This window comes from Schistocerca americana, chromosome 4 (genome assembly GCF_021461395.2).
Source record: "Schistocerca americana isolate TAMUIC-IGC-003095 chromosome 4, iqSchAmer2.1, whole genome shotgun sequence".
Lineage (NCBI taxonomy): Eukaryota > Metazoa > Arthropoda > Insecta > Orthoptera > Acrididae > Schistocerca > Schistocerca americana.
The window spans coordinates 294,885,841-294,909,261 of record NC_060122.1 but is presented as its reverse complement, the minus strand read 5'-3'; positions in this window follow the sequence as shown (position 1 = coordinate 294,909,261).

Genomic DNA, 23,421 nt, shown 5'->3' with positions numbered 1-23,421 from the left:
AGCATTCACACAAGGTTGGCGCCGGTGGCGACCCTACAACGTGCTGACATGAGGAAAGTTTCCGACCGATTTCTCATACATAAACAGCAGTTGACCGGCGTTGCCTGGTGAAACGTTGTTGTGAAGCCTCCTGTAACAGGGGAGAAATGCGTACCATCACCTTTCAGACTTTGATAAAGATCGGATTGTAGCTTATCGCGATTGCGGTTTATCGTATCGCGACATTGCTGCTCGCGTTGGTCGAGATCCAATGACTGCCAGCAGAATATGGAATCGGTGGGTTCAGAAGGGTAATGCGGAACACCGTACCGGACCCCAACGGCCTTGTATCACTAGCAGTCGAGATGACAGGAGTCTTATCCGCATGGCTGTAACGGATCGTGCAGCCACGTGTCGATCCCTGAGTCAACAGATGGGGACGTTTGCAAGACAATAACCATCTGCACGAACAGTTCGACGACGTTTGCAGCAGCATGGACTATCGGCTCGGAGACCATGGCTGCGCGGTTACCCTTGACGCTGCAACACAGATAGGAGCGCCTGCAGTGGTGTACTCAACGACGAGCGTGGGCGCACGAATGGCAAAATGTCATTTTTTCGGATGAATCCAGGTTCTGTTTACAGCATCATGATGGTCGCACCCGTGTTTGGCGACATCGCGGTGAACACACATTGGAAGCGTGTATTCGTCATCGCCACACTGGCGTATCACCCGGCGTGTCGGTATGGGGTGCCATTTGTTACACGTTTCGGTCACCTCTTGTTCGCATTGATGGCACTTTGCACAGTGGACGTTAGATTTCAGATGTGTTACGACCCGTGGCTCTGCCCTTTATTCGATCCCTGCGAAACACTACATTTCAGCAGGATAATGCACGACCGCATGTTGCAGGTCCTGTACGGGCCTTTATGGATACAGAAAATGTTAGACTGCTGCCCTGGCCAGCACATTCTCCAGATCTCTCACCAGCTGAAAACGTGTGGTCAATGGTGGCCGAGCAACTGGCTCGTCACAATGCGCCAGTCACTACTCTTGATGAACTGTGGTATCGTGTTGACGCCGCATGAGCAGCTGTACCTGTACATGCCATCCAAGCTCTGTTTGACTCAATGCCCAGGCGTATCAAGGCCGTTATTACGGCCAGAGGTGACTGTTCTGGGTACTGATTTCTCAGGATCTATGCACCCAAATTTCGTGAAAATGTAATCACATGTCAGTTCTAGTATAGTATAGTTGTCCAATGAATACCTGTTTATCATCTGCATTTCTTCTTGGTGTAGCAATTTTAATGGCCAGTAGTGTATTTACCACCGTCCTGGTGTGTTAAAAAGAACCGAAATCTGTTGGAAAAACTGAGCGTTCACTTTCTGAGGTAAAAATGTTTAAAATACACATTTATTATACTCTGAATGATGCACAGTTATCTGGTTACGTATACAAGAATTTTGCTCCATAAGGTTTAAAGACGTGGCTTGGTCCCTTCCGCCTTTTTTTTTGTCTTGATTTAACTTTTCCTTGTTCCTAAATGGTGACAGCCAATTCACATCACTGGAGTAATATTCTCTGGAATGAGAGGTTTGATTTTCTTTACATAGTAACTGTCGCACTTTATTAGGCGAGGGGCGATGTGTGGCGGCATGGCTACGTGAGCGACATGAGCAGAGTACGGTCCGCTCCCAACCACAGCGGTTGCCCGGCATTTTCGCTGGTTCTAGCGAGGCGAGCAGGGGTCCGGCATGTGGGCAGCGTCGGTGCCGGCAACTCGCAAATCGTTTAGTGCAGTACGTTTCGCCGCTCTCCTATCTGACGACGCCTGACGGAGAATTTTAATGTCTGCGTCTACTGGGAGTCGACAGTACGGCGCCCACATAGACCACTGCCGCCCAATGGTCTATAGTTTCCCACGCAAAGACAGAAAAACACCATCTGATTGGTGGACCGATATGACTTGTGCTGACGAAAAAGAGCGTACTCCGAATTTGGCGGGACAATCGTGATAGGAGGAAAATTTATTGTAATGATTTGGAGGGACAGAATCTAAGACTTTGATGGGCAGCTGTTTCTGTGTCCTCGCGCTAGTGGAGACTCTCCTGTGCGGTGGAGAGAAGGTGCTAATCTTTTGGTATGAAGGCGAGGTGAGGAGTTCAGCACCCGCTTGTGGACGGCCGGAGAGGTTGGTCGTATTTCGCCTCTGGACAGCCAGAGCGAACTTTACAGTTCTTCACTTCTGGTCAGCTAGACTGAAGGTGATCGCAACAGTCAGAAGTATTACTGTCACCGTAGTTCGGGCAGAACCTGTCTGTTACCACTTGATGACAATAGTCAGTTTTTTTTCCGTTCGCTCTCTGTATCGGTCGGCTCTTTATTCTCGGGTGCGGACCGCCACTGAAAGCAGCTGCAAGACCATCCCTGTGCTACGAACTGTCGGCGCGTGGCAGTCACGCAGGTGGTAACGTATTCGTAGCACCGGCGCAGTAGTCTAATTAATTTAATCCCTCATAGCTTATGCTGTCGCCTTGTCGCCATACACAGCCTTTGCTTGTGTGATGTGTATCAACCGCTCTCATTCACCATCGATATTGTTTGTAATAGTCAGGTGTAGCGCGTTAGGGCATACTCTCGCAGAGTTTGTAGGGCTCTATAATGTGATAGTAGATCCCACATCTGCATGCGAATTCAGCCAACTTCTCATTACCCAAGTTACATTGTTCCTCGTTGTCGCGACGGTAATGAAAGCAGCATACAGTTCCAGACCAGTTGATTTTCGATCAGAGATAACTTTCAAATTTATAAGACATGTCTAAGGGAGGGAGGTATGTAGTATGACGGTGCTCAGCCAGATGGCGAAGTGTGTGGTAGAGTGATCTCATTGCTGATGTTCTCGAGGATTGGCCCACGAACTAACACAGTGTTTCAGATCCACTCACGAAGCTGCCCAGTATTGGATTCTTACCAGACAGGACTGGTTTAAGAGGGCGAAAAATTTCAAAGAAGGGCTGCTCGATTTACATAATCAGGATATAGAGGAGACAGTGTAAAGGTAATGACAAGCCAGTTGGAATCAATAAAACAAAGGCATTAAAGTGCTACGAAATATTTACACTAAATTTCAGTCAATCACTCTTCCCCTCTGAATGCAAAAACACTTTGTTCCCTCTCTCCCCCCCCCCCCCCCCCACCCCTTCCCCACCTTCATACGTATCAATGGCCATCACAATCGAATAAAGAAAACCAGACCCCATATGGAAGTATAAAGGTGTTCATTTTTGCCTACGCGCTATTTATGATCGGTTCAATGCAGTCTGAAAGTGGTGACTTGTACTTTTTGCCAAGACCTTTAGTGTGAATTGCAGTTTAATCAAGTAAAATGTACGAGGTGCGACCTTAAAGTAATGAGACTGATTTTCCTCGCAAGGTGTGGCAACCCTGCAAGCTTGCGTAGGCACAATACCTTTGCCCTTGGTCTATAAGCTCCTTCTAGTCGAAGTGGCACATCGATGCAACTGCTCAGTTGAGTTGTACTCTATTAAGTTACCACATGTTTGTGCCTCTCGTCATGGAAATGGAACCGCATAATATTGCGTAACGGTATGTCACTTCTTTTTGCGTTAAATTGGGTGAAAACGCGACGACATCTTATGGAAAGCTGCAGAAGGCTTTTGGAGAGGAGTTTATGTCAAGAGCTCAAGTTTTTCGTTGGCATAAAATGTTTAGTGAAGGCACACCAAAAAAAGCTCGCGTGTCAAAGTCAAAAGTGAAATGCATGCTTGTGTGCTTCTTTGATTCGAAGGGAATTGTTCATAAAGAGTGGGTGCTTCCTGGACAAACAGTTAACCAATATTACTACAAAGAAATGTTAGAAAGACTTCGTAAAAGAGTTCTTCGTGTCCGTGCCAACATTGCTGATAATTGGATTCTGTATCATGATAATGCGCCATATCATACAGCTCTGTCAGTACAGCAATTTTTAACTTCAAAACAAATTTCAGTACTACCACAGCCACCTTATTCACCAGATATCGCTCCGTGCGACTTTTTTCTATTTCTAAGAGTGAAAACGGAGGCCAAGGGACACTATTTTCAAGCAACACAAGATGTCCAAAAAGCTGTGACGAGCGTCTTGGAGGATATTACAGAAGATGAGTTCCAGAAATGTTACCGCCAGTGGCACAAGCGCTGGAAAAAGTGTGTGCAATCAGAAGGGAACTACTTTGAAGGAGACGATACTAAACTTGACTAAAATGGTAAGCAACATTTTTTTTCGCATCAGTCTCATTACTTTATCGTTGCACCTCGTATAGTCCCTTCGGCCACCTCCATAATCAACAGGTCAAGATGTAATATTCCATTGTGCGGACACGCATCACCGTCACTGTCAATAGTGAGTTATATATACAGAGTGTTTTTAAAATGAATGTAAAAACTGGGGGAGATGGTAGAGTGGATCATAACAAGCAACTTTCACGTAACAACTCATGTCTGCATCCCTTAGATAAGTGGCGCAGGGCGTCATTTAAAAGCATCACGTGCTGCTGGGGAGGTAGATATACAACCCGTCATCCGAGTCGAATTGGTAGCATGTATGACGGGCGTGGCAACACCATGGACTTTCTTCCAGCATTCGCGGGGACGCGAACGCGTTGCGTTTAGCAGTGCAAATACCTGTTTGATTCGATGTCGCACAGAGGGCGGCACCTGTGCACACTAGAGAGTCTGGTTCCCCCTGCCTCAGTGAGCCAACAAACGGGGACACTTGTGTTTGGTACTGTGTGAAGCGGAAGGAAAATGCAGCGCTTTTCTTTGGAAGAAAGGGCAGAAATATTGTGCTTAAGTGCGGATGTTGATGAAAAACACACTATTTAAAAAAATGCACCAAACCCACAGTTTTAGAGATATGGCAATGAAATTTTGTACCACGCTTTACATGAAAGTAACACATTTACATATAAAATCATTTGATTGTATATATTCAACTTTTTTTGAATGAAATTTGAAGTTTTATTTTTAAAAAACAATGCATGTTCCTTTTTCTCAGAAAGGATTCAACAGACTTCTACAAAAATTTGTTGTAAGCTTCTCTTATGAGGTTTTTGGAATAGGTCAAATAGGAGAATTTTCTTAATTTTAATTATAATTCCACAAGTACAATTTTACATTCATGCAGAATTCCAAGCACTTTGCCCCACATCTCAGCTTGCAATCAGAATTTCAAAATTTGCTCTCGAGACAACGTTTATTAGGTTTACAAAATATGTGTACAAAATTTCATAATTATAGCATTCACAGAATCTGAGGAAAAGGTACATAAACTTTAAAAAACAAACTTTTCAGGAAACGCAATTTAAAGTTCAACCTAACTTTTTTCCTTATGTCACTTCATCAGAAGGCACCACATTTGTACTCTGGGTCGTCTTTCCCTCCAAGGCTCTTCTCTTCTGGTTTCTTGTTGTCTGTCTTCTTTCCTTTACCAAGTCTTCAACTGACTTTTCAGCTGCAGAGACGCGCTGTAAATCTATTTTTCTCAGTATGTCTTGAGTGAAATTTCCTATCTTGAAGCACATTCTTTCTAATACCTTCATCCTCCCTACGTTCCCAGCATTAAGTACAATAACTGCATCATAGGTTGCAATTCTGACAACTGTAGCAGACACAAATGTGTTTTTAGGGCATCGTTTCCGTATGAGTGAATTTACTCATTTGGATTTTGAACACACTTTTTGAGAAGTGCAAGATCGGCCAGAAACCTGTAATTGCGCTTGACAGGATCTAGGACACAATTTGGAAGCCTCTCCTTGTGAAAAAAAAAAGGTTCAAATGGCTCTGAGCACTATGGCACTTAACATCTGAGGTCATCAGTCCCCTAGAACTTAGAACTACTTAAACCTAACTAACCTAAGGACATCACACAAATCCATGCCCGAGGCAGGATTCGAACCTGCGACCGCAGCAGTGGCGCGGTTCCGGACTGAAGCGCCTAGAACCGCTCGGCCACCGCGTCCGGCTCTCCTTGTGAATGTAGGGGTTGTTATCCCTCTGAGCTTGGCGTGGCAGGGAGGCCGCGTCTCACTTTTAAGTAATTTTCAGGCACTTGGATGTGATTTCAACATTGAAACTTGAACGTTCAGCGGTTTCCAAGTCGACGAGTGCCAGACCTACGCACGTTCACCACAATCCGCAGATACACAACAGACAGAGTACACTTGAGTTTTCCCCTAACAAGGTATCGTAATCGCGCGTGTGTATTTAAGGCCTACATAGAAACTCTGTGCATTCATTATGTGATACAGATGCAAAGGCCGGACAGATGCCGTCGTCAGTGCACAGTGCGTACACCAGAGACTGAAGAGGGGGCGTTAGCACTGCTGCAACATGTGCCCTCCACAAGGTCGCGTGGTGTTGCTCGAGAAGCTGGTGTGAGCTATTCCACGGTCTGGCGTGCGTGGAATGAAAATGATTGCTCTCTTAACACCTTCAGGAATTTCAAGCCATTAACCCAGAAGATTCTGCATGGCGCATTGACTTCTGCCAGCGGTTTTTGAAGAAGTGTACCACTAAACCCGAGTTCTCACACTTTGTACTTTTCTGCATGAGGTATCCTTTACAATGGAAGGTGTTTTCAGTAGCCACAATCAACGTGATTGGGCACGGAAAAATCCACACACCGCCTTTGTTCGTGGTCACCAAGAGCACTTCGCTGTCAATGTCTGAGTTGGTTTGGCAGACGATAATGTGACTGGTCCGTACATTCTCCCCTGACGACTGAACACAAACAGATACTTAATCTTCTTAAGGGAAACACTGCCAGAGTTATTGGCGCATGTCCCACTCAACGTGCGACATCGCGTGTGGTACCTACACGATGATGCACCTGCACACTTCGCTTATGAGGTGCGAAATCATTTGGATCAGACTTTTGGTGAGAACTGGATGGAGCGCTGTGAGCCGGTGGCATGACTTCCACTCTAGAGACACCTGGAATCTAATGCTTACGGAACACCTACTGAGACTGACAAAGTGCCGATAGCGCGAATTATGGCAGCCTCTGATCCAATCGTCTCTTCACCAGTCGAGGGTAAAAGGGTGCGGCTATCACTAAGGCATCGTTGCACACCGTACATTCAAGCAGGGGGCAGGGGGCTTATTTTCGATCAGTTTTTGTAACTGTTTGCAGATAAAAGTCATGAAACGTCAGCTCCATCTCTCTTTCAACTTGATGTCATAAATAAATTTAAAATGTTGTCATGTTACCATGTCGACTTGGATAACGGGTTGTATGCCTACCTTCCTGGAGGCACGCGACGCTTTTAAATGACGCCTAGCGCCCAACGCTAAGGGATGCGAAAGTTGTTTGCTATGACCAACTCTACCAGACCTCTCATTTTTTACATTCATTTTAGAAACACTCTATATAACAGGTAGGGACACGCGAGCTGCCATACTTTCACCGAGTCAAAAGCTTTGCAAACAGGCTGAGATTTACTGAATGTAAGCATTTTCATCAGAAAATGCTCGTCAGATTAAGGCTGTCTTGCAGAAAATGAATATCTTTAAAGAACTTCTGAGGGCCGACATACTGAGCAGTCTGGAGCTCTATTAGATTGTATACTATTTCATCACTGGACTCGCATTCGCGAGGACGACGGTTCAATCCCGTCTCCAGCCATCCTGATTTAGGTTTTCCGTGATTTCCCTAAATCGTTTCAGGCAAATGCCGGGATGGTTCCTTTGAAAGGGCACGGCCGATTTCCTTCCCCATCCTTCCCTAACCCGAGCTTGCGCTCCGTCTCTAATTACCTCGTTGTCGAAGGGACGTTAAATAACACTAACCTAACCTAACCTACTATTTCATACCTTCGTCAAAATCATGTCGTCACGAACACTCAAATTGTAAAAAGAGGCGCAAATAAATCTGTGATTATTAACAAATACGCGACACTTAAGCACTGATATTGATGATGAGATCCTTGAAAAATTGAACTAAATCCTGTGTTATATTATTCATTGCTTTTATATGAACTTACAGTTTTCAAAAAAGCCGACAAACTGTAAGTTCATATAAAAGCAATGAATAATATAACACAGGATTTAGTTCAATTTTATATATATATATAAAGTGATAGTTGTACATGAGTGATCATGGACGCTAACCACCTCTCATATAATTTTATCCTATGAATTAAAAACCTAAGCTGCCCTGAATTCCCAATCTTTCCTCCAGTCCCTCTTTAGATGAAACTTCCTGGCAGATTAAAACTGTGTGCCCGACCGAGACTCGAACTGGGGACCTCTGCCTTTCGTGGGCAAGTGCTCTACCACCTGAGCTACCGAAGCACGACTCACGCCCGGTACTCACAGCTTTACTTCTGCCAGTACCTCGTCTCCTACCTTCCAAACATCCCCCACGCTGTGGCTAAGCCATGTCACCGCAATATCCTTTCTTTCAGGAGTGCTAGTTCTGCAAGATTCGCAGGAGAGCTTCTGTAAAGTTTGGAAGGTAGGAGACGAGGTACTGGCAGAAGTAAAGCTGTGAGTACCGGGCGTGAGTCGTGCTTCGGTAGCTCAGTTGGTAGAGCACTTGCCCGCGAAAGGCCAAGGTTCCGAGTTCGAGTCTCGGTCGGGCACACAGTTTTAATCTGCCAGGAAGTTTCATACCAGCGCACACTCCGCTGCAGAGTGAAAATCTCATTCTCCACTCTTTAGATATTGACATTACCATACGAATAAAATGCGGCACGTACACATGCACACTTACGGTTCACACTATTGTTTCTCTTTATCAGTCGACCAAGCAACAGTAACATAATAACCTATAAAATACAGTGGATTAAATATTGTTTTGTCAGCAGGCAGAACAATTATCCGTTTTTCGTGTAACTGAAGTAGTAATGTCTTTTAAGAGAATTATACTGTCATATAAAATTCTACCATCTGTAATCTACTCCCATAATTATATGGTGTCTGAGGAAAGTAAATGCCTGCAGGTAATAAATTAATTTACTTAATTAAGAAGCGTTTCTTTATAATGGGATAGGAATGATGATGGAAATAGGATCACATTTGAGGAAGTGGAGAAAATGGTCAATAGATTGCAGTGCAATAAAGCAGCTGGGGTGGATGAAATTAAGTCGGAACTCATCAAATACAGTGGAATGTCAGGCCTTAAATGGCTACACAGGACAATTGAAATGCCCTGGGAGTCGGGACAGGTTCCATGAGACTGGACAAAAGCAGTAATCACACCAATCTTTAAACATGGAAACAGAAAAGATTGTAACAACTACAGAGGTATCTCTTTAATCAGCGTTGTGGGTCACATCTTCTCAGGTATTGTTGAAAGGAAAGTGCGAGTAGTAGTTGAGGACCAATTGGATGGAAATCAGTGTGGGTTTAGGCCTCTTAGAGGTTGTCAGGACCAGATCTTTAGCTTACGGCAAATAATGGAGAAGTGTTATGAGTGGAACAGGGAATTGTATCTATGCTTTATAGATCTAGAAAAGGCATATGACCGGGTTCCTAGGAGGAAGTTATTGTCTGTTCTACGAGATTATAGAATAGGAGGCAAACTTTTGCAATCAATTAAAGGTCTTTACATGGATAGTCAGGCAGCAGTTAGAGTTGACGGTAAATTGAGTCCATGGTTCAGAGTAGTTTCAGGGGTAAGACATGGCTGCAACCTGTCTCCACTGTTGTTCATATTATTTATGGATCATATGTTGAAAACAATAGACTGGCTGGTTGAGATCAAGATATGTGAACCCAAAATAAGCAGTCTTGCATATGCGGATGACTTAGTTGTGATGGCAGATTCGATTGAAAGTTTGAAAAGTAATATTTCAGAGCTAGATCAGAAATGTAAGGACTATGGTATGAAGATTAGCATCTCCAAAACGAAAGTAATGTCAGTGGGAAAGAAATATAAACGGATTGAGTGCCAAATAAGAGGAACAAAGTTAGAACAAGTGGGCGGTTTCAAGTACTTAGGATGCATATTCTCACAAGATGGCAACATAGTGAAAGAACTGGAAGCGAGGTGTAGTAAAGCTAATGCAGTGAGCGCTCAGCTACGATCTACTCTCTTCTGTAAGAAGGAAGTCAGTACCAAGACTAAGTTATCTGTGCACCGTTCAATCTTTCCACCAACTTTGTTGTATGGGAGCGAAAGCTGGGTGGATTCAGGTTACCTTATCAACAAGGTTGAGGTTCCGGATGTGAAAGTAGCTAGGATGATTGCAGGTACTAGTAGATGGGAACAATGGAAGGAGGGTGTCCACAATGAGGAAATCAAAGAAAAACTGAGAATGAAATCTATAGATGTAGCAGTCAGGGCGAACAGGCTTAGATGGTGGGGTCATGTTACACGCATGGGAGAAGCAAGGTTACCCAAGAGACTCATGGGTTCAGCAGTAGAGGGTAGGAGGAGTCGGGGCAGACCAGGGAGAAGGTACCTGGATTCGGTTAAGAATGATTTTGAAGTAATAGGTTTAACATCAGAAGAGGCACCAATGTTAGCACTGAATAGGGGATCATGGAGGAATTTTATAAGGGGGCTATGCTCCAGACTGAACGCTGAATGGCATAATCAGTCTTAAATGATGATGATGATGATGATTCTTTATAAAATTTCGCTAAATGTTTGAACTGTGCACTATATGTATACTGCTGTTGTATGTTATAACGTAGTGAAGCTGAAATAATTTGCTAGGGCTAAAAATAAATCTCTTACTACACAATCTATTATAATTTCCTACTTCTACAAAAATATTTCATTTGCTACTTAGATCAAATTCCTTTTTGTGATCCTAGAATAAGTGTTCTCCGTTTTAAACTTGATAAAGCTTCGAAAGTTCGTTATTTCCTGCGATGGAATTGCTTTTTGTCGTCATGGAGGAATAGTAAGGGGAGTTGTCATGACGTCACAAACTTGAAGCCGATGGTCGCCACACGAGCTGTCTTAGACATTACCCTCTGGTGGAAGTATTTTGACCAAAAAATGCCAGCTTGTGTCATTTACGGGTGTACTAATCGTTCTAATCATAGTCTAAGGTGGAATGACATTTCATTCGTAACTGGATTCGTCCAAGCGATATTCTTTTACATACATGAACGTTGGTTGTGCTGATTAATTTTAATATAGTGGTTCAATTTCTATCACTCCATTTAAGGTTTCCTATGAGTCCACCTGTAAAAGCTCTACGTGTGAACGCTGGAAACTGGCCAAACATAACAAAATATGTTGTCAGTACGTACACCGAACATTAGTTTCGTCAGTCCGTATTAAGGGAAATACTGGATTAGGGAAGCAGACTTTTTACATGACATACTTCTCTTTTCGAAACGTATAACTAAAACAAAGTTATATTAAGGAGGCTACATGCGTCGTAGTACTGGAACAATCATGTTTTTAAGACCAGAAAAATCTCTGAAAACTCCTTTCTGACACTGTATTATTCACGAAAGCGCTTAGCATTTACTGTTTTTAACAACTGTGCGAGTAGATGACAGACATCAAGAACAAGAAGCAGTCGTAAACAGCAATCTTCTAATGTTCTGGGGCATCCAACATAGGGGCGGCGGCTTCAAAACAACGTACTTTCTAAGTTTGTAGCATTATCTCCCCTAATTATACCTGTATGGTTGTCACTGCTTTCACCAGAGATGTAGTGGGGCTGGAGAGACATACCGTCACGTTGCGTCTGCGTTCGGAGCTCTCTGGATGGGAGTCGGCTCTCTGGTGTTGTAATAATGTCTGCGTCTTCTACTGGACCATGAAAGATGGCGCTCGACCACATGTGCGAATTTCTTCTTAGTGTATTGTGAATAATAACGAATGAAATACGTGTTACGACCTTCCACTAGGTAGGGACGTTAGTTTTGTTCTTTCTGTCATTTCTCAGATTTCTCTAGTGACAGTAAGTATCAAGATGGGAGTTTTAAGTCCTAAAAGCAAATGAAACGCTATATATCTGTACACAAGGTGTACATGCCCGCTTCTAGTTAATGTCCCCAGGGGCTCGGCATTCATTTGCTGGGTACGGTCTTGGCGACCCCGGGGATCCTGAGGTGGAGACTGGTAAGCGCCAAGAGTCACCTGTTCAAAATGGTTCAAATGGCTCTGAGCACTATGCGACTTAACTTCTGAGGTCATCAGTCGCCTAGAACTTAGAACTAATTAAACCTAACTAACCTAAGGACATCACACACATCCATGCCCGAGGCAGGATTCGAACCTGCGACCGTAGCGGTCGCTCGGCTCCAGACTGTAGCGCCTAGAACCGCACGGCCACTCCGGCCGGCCAGAGTCACCTGTCACCGTAAGCTCTGGGCGTGCTCCAGCCACCACCGTGCGGCGCGGCGGTGGAACGTTTTGTGTTTCAGGGAATGGGGATCTCGGCTTGACCGCCCGGATCGCGAGGATGGAATAAACCTCTATAAGAAAAAGAAAACCCTCAATCGCAGGGTGTGCTACGCGCTGATGAGATGCATGGCTGTTGAGGTGGCACAGTCGTTAGCGGGCAACCGCCTGGGAACCTGCCGCACTTGAGTTGTACAAGGCGTACTCAGGCACGCCGGGCTCTGTCTGCGTGGATTCTTGCTTTCCTAGCTGCTCGTGGGACCGAAGTGGATTCTTCGAAATCTTTTTTTCTCCTCCTAGCTGAAAGGGTGGGCCACTGGAAGATTCTAACACTCAGTCTATCAAGAGTGCTCGTGTAGTCAGTCCCCCTGACTCCGGCGCTTCTTTGACAAGTCGAGTCTTTAGTAACAGAATGCATTCTGGTCCTCAGAATGTGTTTCTCGTAGTGAAATGGAACGAGGGTAATTTCGAGAACGTACGCCCTTCTATATACAAAAAGGTTTGTAGGGAATGTGTGGCTCCTTAAAATCGGTGAAGTACTTGCGCAATAGGACCTTGCTAGTGGAAACTTCCAATTCCCAGCAGACAGCTAACCTCCAAACCGCCAAATGTCTTGCAGAATATGCCACACACACTGAACTGCACTGCACCTTGAATTATAGCAAATGTGTTGTGATATGCTGGGATCTAGTCGACATTCCCAAGGAGGAACTGCAATGGGAGTGGGCTCTGGGAGGTATAGTTGACGTGCAACATATCATGAAGAGGCTTGATGGCAATCTTATCAGATCTGACTCCTTTATTCTGACCCACAGTAGCACAGAACTTCCTGAGCATGTTAAGGCTGGCTTCCTTCACCTTAGTGTGAGGCCTTATTTCCCGACCACAAAGCGCTGTTTTAAATGCCGGCGTTTTGGGCCTAACACCTTAGGATGTAAAGGCGAAACGACTTGTGGCAACTGTGGTAAGGCAGCTCATGAAGGAGTTGGTTGCTCGTCTCCAGCCAAATGTATCAATTGATCTGGAAACTACCCTGTTTGGAGTAGGGACTGCCGAATCTTTTTAGAGGAACGCAAAGTTCAGGAAATAAAAACAACCAAACGTATCCCATATGGTGAGGCCAAAAAGAACAAGAAGTCGATGCAGCCTCCCACATTTGCTACATCTTTTGCATCAATGGTTCAGACGCCTACTTCAAAAGCGAATGCCTCTACACATACGGAGATGGCGAGTGCTGGCACTAACAACTGCAGATGCCTGTGCACTTGCAAGGCAGCAAGTGTTTCGGAGCCTGTAGCCTCTACTCGAACGGCACACAAAGGTACAGTGGCCATCTTGGGCCAGGCCCTGGCGCCTCCGACAACTGTGGCTGTTCAAAAGCCCAGTACGGCCATTACCACTCCCAGTTCGGCTCCACCAAAGCCCACCAAACCGCAAAAAGCTCCTATAAAGCAGCATCAGCAGGTCAAATCACGTGGTAAACCGTCTATGTCGATGTCATTTTACATGATGCTTCATCTGACTCTTCCCCCAGAGTTGATGGAGTATGACGTATGTGTGGGGCAATCATCTCGCCCCACGACTGTCCCTCCAACTGCTGCGGTCTCCCCACCCCGTCGGAAAGAGAGGATGAAGGTGCTATTCCCGTCACAGATGGCTCCCATACTTCAGTGGAACTTGCAGGGGATCAGGGTGCATATGCAGTAACTTTGTCTACTCTCTCAGCGTCGACAACTGTGTCTGTGTTTCCAGGAGACTTATTTCCATCCATCATACACCTCTGAGGTACAAGGCCATACAATCCAATAAAAGGACGACCTGCGTGGAGAGAGAGCTAGAGGAGGCGTAGGTATTTTCGTTAGGATGGACTACCATTCATCGCATCTCTCACTTACGACGACTGCCGTTGCTATGTCTGTGCACGAGCGTCATCCACTGACTATATGTTCCCTTTACTTCCCTCCACGTGATGCACTTGATGAAGAGGCTCTCACCGACCTTGTTACACAGCTCCCCCAGTCGTTCATCATCTGTCGTGATTTTAATGCCCACAGTATGCTTTGGGGCTCTGCTATTACCTGACCCAGGGGTAGAGCAATTGAGAGGCTTCTCCTGTCATCCTGTGCATACTTGCTAAATGCGGGACAGAACACTCACTTCTGCACAGCGACTGGGTCGTTCTCTGCCATTGATCTCTCACTTTGCTCTCTAGCTGTTGCCCACAGTGCTCAATGGGAAGTGGTCGATGACTTGCAAGGAGGTGATCACTTCCCGATCTGGATTCCTGCCAGATGGAGTGGGCCCCAAAAGGAAACCGCTGCAATGGGTGTTCAGTAAAGCCGACAGGACACTTTATAGCCAGTTGGCCCAGTTCGAACACTGTGCAAATGTCGAGGCACTGGTGGATCATATTACCAAAATGGTCCACCACGCCACTGTGGCATCCATTCCACAGTCCACAGGCCACCAGAAGAGCCAACCTGTCCCTTGGTGGAGTGCCAAATGCCACTCGGCAATCAGGACCAGGCGTGCGGCTCTTCGTATGTTCCAGTGGCGGCAAACTGCTGAGAATCTTACAGCCTTTTGGGTGGCGAGGGCAAAATGTCGCCGAATAATTCGAGAGAGCAAGAAGAGGTCAAGCAACAGTTCCATTGTGTGGGAGACCATCTGGAGAATTTCTGGGAGAGGAGGGAGGCACTCTCCATATGGAGACAATGCCCAGTCTATGGCAGCGTTTTTTTTCTTTTTTTTTTACTGCAACAGCCAGTCAGGATCCGGGTTTCCAGCGCCATAGGGCGGTTGCTGAGAGGTGTATTCTACAGCACCTCACAAATCGCAACAAAGATATCCTCCACGCAGTTTTTAATGCCATTTGGGCGTCAGGTCGCTTTCCTGGCACGTGGCGTGAGGCAGTTTTAATTCCTCTTTTACAACCTGGTAAAGACCGCACATGCCCAAGTAGTTACCGTAGTGTTGCCTTCAGTAGTTGCATGGGAAAGACCTTGGAGCGGACGGTCAACCACCGCCCTTGTCTGGGTCTTAGAATCGTGGCAACTTCTTAGACTCTTTCAGCGTGGGTTCAGGAGGTTTCGTTCCACCTTTGATAACATTGCCCTCCTGGAGGCGGCTATACAACAAGCTTTCCTACGCCGTCATCACCTTCTAGGTGTATTTTTTGACATCGAGAAGGCCTACGATACTACTCGGAGGAGTCTCATCCTGGAGCAGCTTCACGAATATGGTTTTCGTGGTTGTCTTCCCATTTTTATTCAGTCTTTCCTCCCGCCATGATATTTTAGATACCGAGTTGGTGACGCCCTGTCTGATCGCTTTGAGCGGGAGAACGGTGTCGCTCAAGGTAGCGTTTTAAGTGCGACTGTTGCAAGTAGGCTGTTAGATTTTTGTGTTGGTGACCCCACGTAGCGCTCTGTATTAAAATCGCTGACAGTGCTGTGCGCAGTCTGTGGCTGGTTGGACTCATTGTTAGATTATTCGCCAGTGTAGTGTTGAGCAGTTGGATGTGAACAGCGCGTAACGTTGGGTAGTTGGTGAGCCGCTAGCAGTGGTGGATGTGGGAAAAGAGATGCCAGAGTTTTGAGATGCCTATCAGTAGTTAGTGCCTTCAGTAGTCTGAATCTTTTATTTAGCTGGCAGTGTTGGCGCTCGCTGTGTTGCAGTAGTTCGAGTAACGAAGATTTTTGTGAGGTAAGTGATTCATGAAGGGCATAGGTTATTGTTAGTCAGGGCTATTCTCTTGTAGGGATTATTAAAAGTCAGAGAGCGTTGCTCTAAAATATTGTTTCAGCTTAGAAATGATCAAAATAAGTAAAGAGAAAACCGTCTGAGTACGTTCAGTTTTACTCTGCTGTTTCAGTATCAAATAATGTAGTTTACCAGCACAGTCTTTCTTTACATTCAAAGGGAAGTTTCGCTGTCTTTGGCATAGCTATTAATAGTATTACGTCAGCAGTGCAAAGTCCTGTCCAGTGTTCTTAGTTTGTGGATGACTTCTCTGTGTTTTTTTTCCCTTTTGCCACGACAACACGTCAGTTGCAACTCACTCTTTGGCGTTTGGATGCATGGGCGCAGAAGAATAGTTTTAAGTTTCCCACCGAGAATTCCGTGTGTGTTCTTTTTCACCGTTCTCATTCGAGTTTAACCTTTCCTGAGTTGAAGATGAGAGACACTGTCCTTATTTTTAAAGACACAGTGAGATTTCTGGGACTCATTTTTGACTGTAAGCTTTAGTGGTTACCACATGTTAGAGACCTGTAACAACGGTCACTTACGGCTTTAAGTACTTTAAAATGTCTTAGCCACAGTACATGGGGAGCAGACAGGACTTGTCTGCTCCAATTTTACACTGCATTTGTGCGATTTCGGCTCGATTATGGGTGCACGGTGTATGGGTCTGCGAGGCCTTCTTACTTAAAGATGTTGAACGTTGTGCACCATGAAGGGAGTAGGTTGGGCACTGGGGCATTCAGAACTAGCCCCATACCAAGCCTCTGTGCAGAGGCTGGTGAACCGCCCCTTCATATGTGGCGACTGCTGCTTACGGTGCGCCAGGTGTTTAGAACTATGTTCACACCATACACACCTGCATACAATACCATTTCTCATTTTCCTCTGGCACGGATTTTTCATGAACGGCAACGAGCGATGAGGCCCTATGGGATTCATGCACAGGATTGCCTTTCTGAGATGGATACGGCTGGTCTTAATGTTTTATGTCGAGGTTGGAGCAGATTTCCACCTTGGCTCCTCAAGAGACCCAGACTTATTTTAGGTGTGACTAATTTGAAGAAAGATAGTACACCAGATTTTACATTCCAATCTCTAACATTTTAGATGTGCATCACCGTTTTACCGTTGTTTACGCTGATGGCTCCAAACAAGGGAATTTCCTTGGCTATTCTGTAGTGTTCCCTAATCATGTCACCAAGATTCTCATGCCTGTTGAATATACCATTTTCTCAGCGGAGCTTCACGCGATCCTGAAGACACTGGAGCAGATGAATCGTATTCGGGGCAATCGGTTTCTCATCTGCTCCGATTCCATTAATGCCTTACAATCGTTGCAGAATCTGTACCCAGCTGAGGAGTTGGTCCAGCTTATATATGACCAACTGAACTAGCTCCAACGGTGGAGTTACCAGGTGTCATTCTGCTGGGTGCCTGGTCATGTCGGAATATGGGACAATGAAAAGGTCGATCGGGCTGACAAGGAGGCCTGCAGAGAGCAGGATGTGGCACAGTGTCCTATTACCCTGTAGTCTGTCATTTCTGCACTTCGCGGGAAGTGCATGCAGTTGTGGGAGAAGAATGGCTGGTGGTGACGGCCAATAAACTGCGATTGGTGAAGTCAACAACTCGGCCGTGGCGTTCCTCCTGCCGGTTGCTCAGGCGGGAGGAAGTGACCCTCACGCGTCTTCGGACTGGGCACTGTCATTGGGCACTGTCATCTCACACATAGCTTTCTCTTACGGTGGGAGGGTCCCCCGTTTTGTGACGCTTGTGGTGTGCACATCTCTGTCCGCCACATTTTAACGGAATGCATTTAGACTGCGATGCAAGGGCGAGAGCAAAAACTGGTGGGAATCTGCCCTGTATTTTCTTCCTGTGTTGTCCATGTTTTAATGCTGACGCCATGCTTCGTCCCATGCTTCTGTGTGGGTACGCACATAGTTTTACAACCCTTGTTGCCTGTGTTTTACGTTCTGTTTTATCTTAATGTTCTGGGTATTTCCTTGACACCCGTCTCAATCTGTTTTTGAGCGGACGCTGAAGACCTTGCCGTCGTGCGCCCATACAATCCTCTCCATGGTCATCATCAGCATCAGCTTCTGGTTAATGTTTCTGCGCCGTGCACGCTTATTCAGTCTTTTGTGAAAAAGAAAACTTGCAAATGACCATTGCAGTTTCGTTTGTAATGTCAGTCTTTTGATATCGTGCTCTTAATTATTACTGTGGTGTCACCGCCAGACACCACACTTGCTAGGTGGTAGCCTTTAAATCGGCCGCGGTCCGTTAGTATACGTCGGACCCGCGTGTCGCCACTGTCAGTGATTGCAGACCGAGCGCCGCCACACGGCAGGTCTAGAGAGACTTCCTAGCACTCGCCCCAGTTGTACAGCCGACTTTGCTAGCGATGGTTCACTGACAAATTACGCTCTCATTTGCCGAGACGACAGTTAGCATAGCCTTCAGCTACGTCATTTGCTACGACCTAGCAAGGCGCCATTATCATTTGATATTTATCTTGTGATGCATGTACCGTCAGACCGATGTTCACCAATTATGGATTAAAGTTAAGTATTCCAACAGCTACGTACTTTATTTGCTAGACTCAAATCCTTTAAGTGTTCCAGACTTCACGCCAGCCTGCGTGAGCTTTAACGCGTGCCTTTCGGCTTCCTCTCCTAGTGGCTTGGCTGTCTTTCCAAGTCGCAACAATTACACTTAACGTCTTCTCTTCTACTATACAACAGCTCTAAATGCCAACGTTTAAAGTCTAATGCTTCCCAAAGCAGCTATATCACAGTTTACACTTCTCACCTGGTTTTTCTACAAATTATTTTTTCTTTCGTCTCACAGCGCCCATGTCTAAAATCTAAGTTACCATTGTTGTTGTCCTTCAATAACGAAGCGGTTAATTCCCTTTTCCACAGCTTCCAAATCGACTCCATTTAGCAAACCACTTCCGAGCTCTTCTACTCCACTTCTTTCATAATAGTTTCCTGCTTAAAATTTAGGAAATTAGCGCGAACCTTCGTACTCCCACTTTCACGTACCACCACGGCTTCACACAATGTTTTGTTTTAACAAAGAAATCTTATCCTTTACCAAAATCCTACAGGTACTGTTGCGTGTATAATTGAGCCACAACGGTACATTCAATACGGAGTGAATACATCTGTATCATGCGCTACATTCAGCCATAACAGAAATTTGCACTATTACAGGCAATATAAAGAATAAAATTTTCACATTTTATAGCCAATTTTGAATAAATATAGAAAATATCTCATTCAATAAAATGAGAAACAAAAAGAATCAGATACATCTGCACTCCTGGAGATAACAATCGAGATCCGATTATTATCGGACAAGCTCCTGATTTCGGGTCACTGATTAGTTGTCATTTGATGGTTGTAATTCCACAAAGGTGCATACCTGACTTGCTGTCATCAGGTAAATTTTGCCCAATTCGATATTCACTACTCTATTTTGCTGCACCTTTTACATCACCATATATGATAATAAGAGGTGAAATGTAGTTATGTCGTTACGACAGGAGAAATGTCAGCTTTCGGCAAGAGAGCTGGAAGAAAATAGTACGGTGCTTGGTATGGAGCCAAAATTTAATCTAGACGCAGTGTGCAGGTACTTGTAAAATCTCATTTCACCAGACTGTGGTCACTATGCTGGAATTTGTCATTTTTTTCGCGCAATATGAAATACAGAACACAAGCAAAACTGAAAACTCGCAGGGAACTGTTCTAAACTTCCTTTGCACTGTGTTTAAAAGTAAAGAATCTGGTACTAGTATAACGAAAACGAAAAACGTAAACAACGAAGGGAAGATTAGGGCTTAACGTCCTGTGGACAACGTGGTCATTAGAGATGGAGCACAAGGTCGGATTGTCTCAAGAATGGTAAATAAAATCGGTCGTGCCCTATGCAAAGGAACCATCCCGGCATGCGTAAGGAGTGATTTAGGGATCTCGCAGAAAACCTAAATCTAGATGACCAGACCCGAATTTGAACCGTTATCCTCAAGAATGCGAGTCTATTGAGCTAACATTGCGCCACCTCCTCGGTGAAAAATTTATTAAAATTCGCAGGGGAATGTTGAAAACTTCATTTGACATGTAGAGGTAGCACGAAGAATTTGAGTCTGGCATAACGGAGGAAGCAACGTAGTGACGAAAGTCCGCAGGCTTCTGTCATTAACATCTGAAACTGACAATGACGTACTGAAGACAAAAAAATGAAAATCAGCGTGAAACACTCTCTATTCTCGCACTATTTGTTACAGTATGTTTAATCTTTTAAAAAGGAACAAATTTTGTATTGGAGAAAGCATCTCCGATAACTTTACTTGTAACGACATGATGCAGAGAGCTTACTACCATTAATTTCTTTCATTCATCAGCGTTACTTTGTAGCCACAGAGTAGATACATCTCTGGAGTGATCATTGAGATCATAGACTATAGATAACATAGACTGCGCTTGACGTCATTACACTGAAACCAACATCCAAGTCATGTGACTCAGGACAGGACGCCGAGTTTCTGTAATTAGGTACTGTGTAGAGCGGAGTTGATTGTTATAGTTTTTCTCCTTTGCAGCTGAAATCAAGCATTGATTTTAACAAGAAAACAATTTGCCTTATTGCTATTAGACATGTAGTAGTGCAGTTACCGTGATTTCTCCGAAATTTCTAATATTAATGCGATGATTATCGATTTTACATGTGGTCACGTGAAACGAACTAACAGTTGTGTTTACAAGCAACGAAATTACAGTTCTTCAGTGAATACTTGTTTTTGTCGCACTGTAATTATTTTAGCACACCGTTTGCACAGGAGTGGAAGACAGAACATCAGCTTGGCAGGCAGCATTACCTTTCTGATGATTCCTCAGCCGAATGTATGAAATGTTTAGTTATGCTTTTATAAAAGAATGAAATCCGATTATAACCATAAGATCCGGTATTTATGTAAAAAAAGAGTTTATATTTTATGACTTTTGCCAGTTGGTGATGCCAGTATGTAAAGCAAGTAAAAGACTGCCAGTTTACTTTAAATGAATCTCCTAAGAAACTTAACTGGTTCACTCAACAAGACTGGTTTTATAGGTATAATTAAGATTCTACATTCATTTTTAGTTGTGCAGGACGCTGTCAGGAGCAGATCTGCATTTTTAATGCTGTGATAAGTCGTGGAGGAGCAGAAAATGAATCCAACAGTCTGAAGCTACTTCCAAAAGACTTTTGGCACATCGTCAGATTTGTACATCTACTAGTGCTAATTGCTCTTCTGTTTTAATAAATAAGACTATATTTACATATCTCACCCAGTTTCTTACATTTTGCATTTCGCTACGAAACTGAACAAAAAACTGGAGTGCCACATTTGACAGCATGTTCTAAAATTTTTAGTAACGGTATCTTGAACAGAAAAATCAGCGGTGGCTTATCTATATCCAATTGTCATGGTTATCTGTGCAAAATGGGCCGGGAAATATTAGACAAATGTCCATTTTTAATATGAAAAGCCCTTTTTAACAAATTAGTTTCCTCAACTTTGCAGGACATAAGGGATGATGTTTTCCTTCAGCTCAATAGACGTGTTCCAAATAGTCCTCCACTTGATAATCACATATCTCAATGAAAAAAGATGTACTGTTGAGTATTTAAAATAAGGCTACATGATGAAGTGAGATCGCACAGCAGGAACCTCTACCATGCTCTAATTAGAAGTGTCCACACAAAAATAGTTTTGTATAATAATCAGTGATTGTTTTGATAATAGAATTACATACACATGTGGAGGCATGTACAGCTACAGATGTCAAGACACCTTCAGTTGATCTGTTTTTGAGTTTGTTTGTGTGAAATAAATTAATGACTTTGAGTCCCATTCTGTAAACCTTCTCTATATTTTTCTTAAACTCAGTTGCTGACAAGTGAGAGATTAATCCTTATATTTGTTGCAGTGTGTAGTTCAGAACATCAGTTTCCAAATTCCTATGCCTTAAAACTGTCATCATCTATTTTACTGTTATATCCAATGATCTTATTTATCTGTGCAAAATTTGCCAGAAAGTATTAGATAAATGTCCATTTTTAATGTGAAAAACCCTTTTTAAGAAATTAGTTACCTCAACTCTGCAAGAAATAAGGGATGACACAGTTTCTCTGCAACAAAAACTGGATTACATAAAGCTGATCCTAAAACATCTGTGTTAAGTGATACAGTAATAAATTTTCATAGTACAAGGATATAAGTTGTGCATAAGTGCTTTTTTTCTGTAATAAATTAAGAACTTGTGTTATTACCATCAGTACTTTCATTTTTCTTTTGTGTTAATGCTGATTTTTAGAATTCTGTTCAACTTTTTGGCACCAGATCTGGAAGTGAAAATGTACTCCCCCCTGACACTTTACCAGAAAACGCTGCTACCTTGTTGTTGTTGTTGTTGTTGTTGTGGTCTTCAGTCCTGAGACTGGTTTTATGCAGCTCTCCATGCTACTCTATCCTGTGCAAGCTTCTTCATCTCCCAGTACCTACTGTAGCCTACATCCTTCTGAATCTGCCTAGTGTATTCATCTCTTGGTCTCCCTCTACGATTTTTACCCTCCACGCTGCTATCCAGTACTAAATTGGTGATCCCTTGATGCCTCAGAACATATCCTACCAACCGATCCCTTCTTCTGGTCAAGTTGTGCCACAAACTCCTCTTCTCCCCAATTCTATTCAATACCTCCTCATTAGTTATGTGATCTACCCATCTAATCTTCAGCATTATTCTGCAGCACCACATTTCGAAAGCTTCTATTCTCTATTCTCTATTGTCTAAACTATTTATCGTCCATGTTTCACTTCCATACATGGCTACACTCCATACAAATACTTTCAGAAACGACTTCCTGACACTTAAATCTATACTCGATGTTAACAAATTTCTCTTCTTCAGAAACGCTTTCCTTGCCATTGCCAGTCTACATTTTATATCCTCTCTACTTCGACCATCATCAGTTATTTTGCTCCCCAAATAGCAAAACTCCTTTACTACTGTAAGTGTCTCATGTCCTTACTTAATTCCCTCAGCATCACCCGACTTAATTCGACTACATTCCATTACCCTCGTTTTGCTTCTGTTGGTGTTCATGTTATACCCTCCTTTCAAGACTCTGTCCATTCCGTTCAACTGCTCTTCCAAGTCCTTTGCTGTCTCTGATAGAACTACAATGTCATCGGCGAACCTCAAAGTTTTTATTTCTTCTCCATGGATTTTAATACCTACTCCGAATTTTCCTTTTATTTCCTTTACTGCTT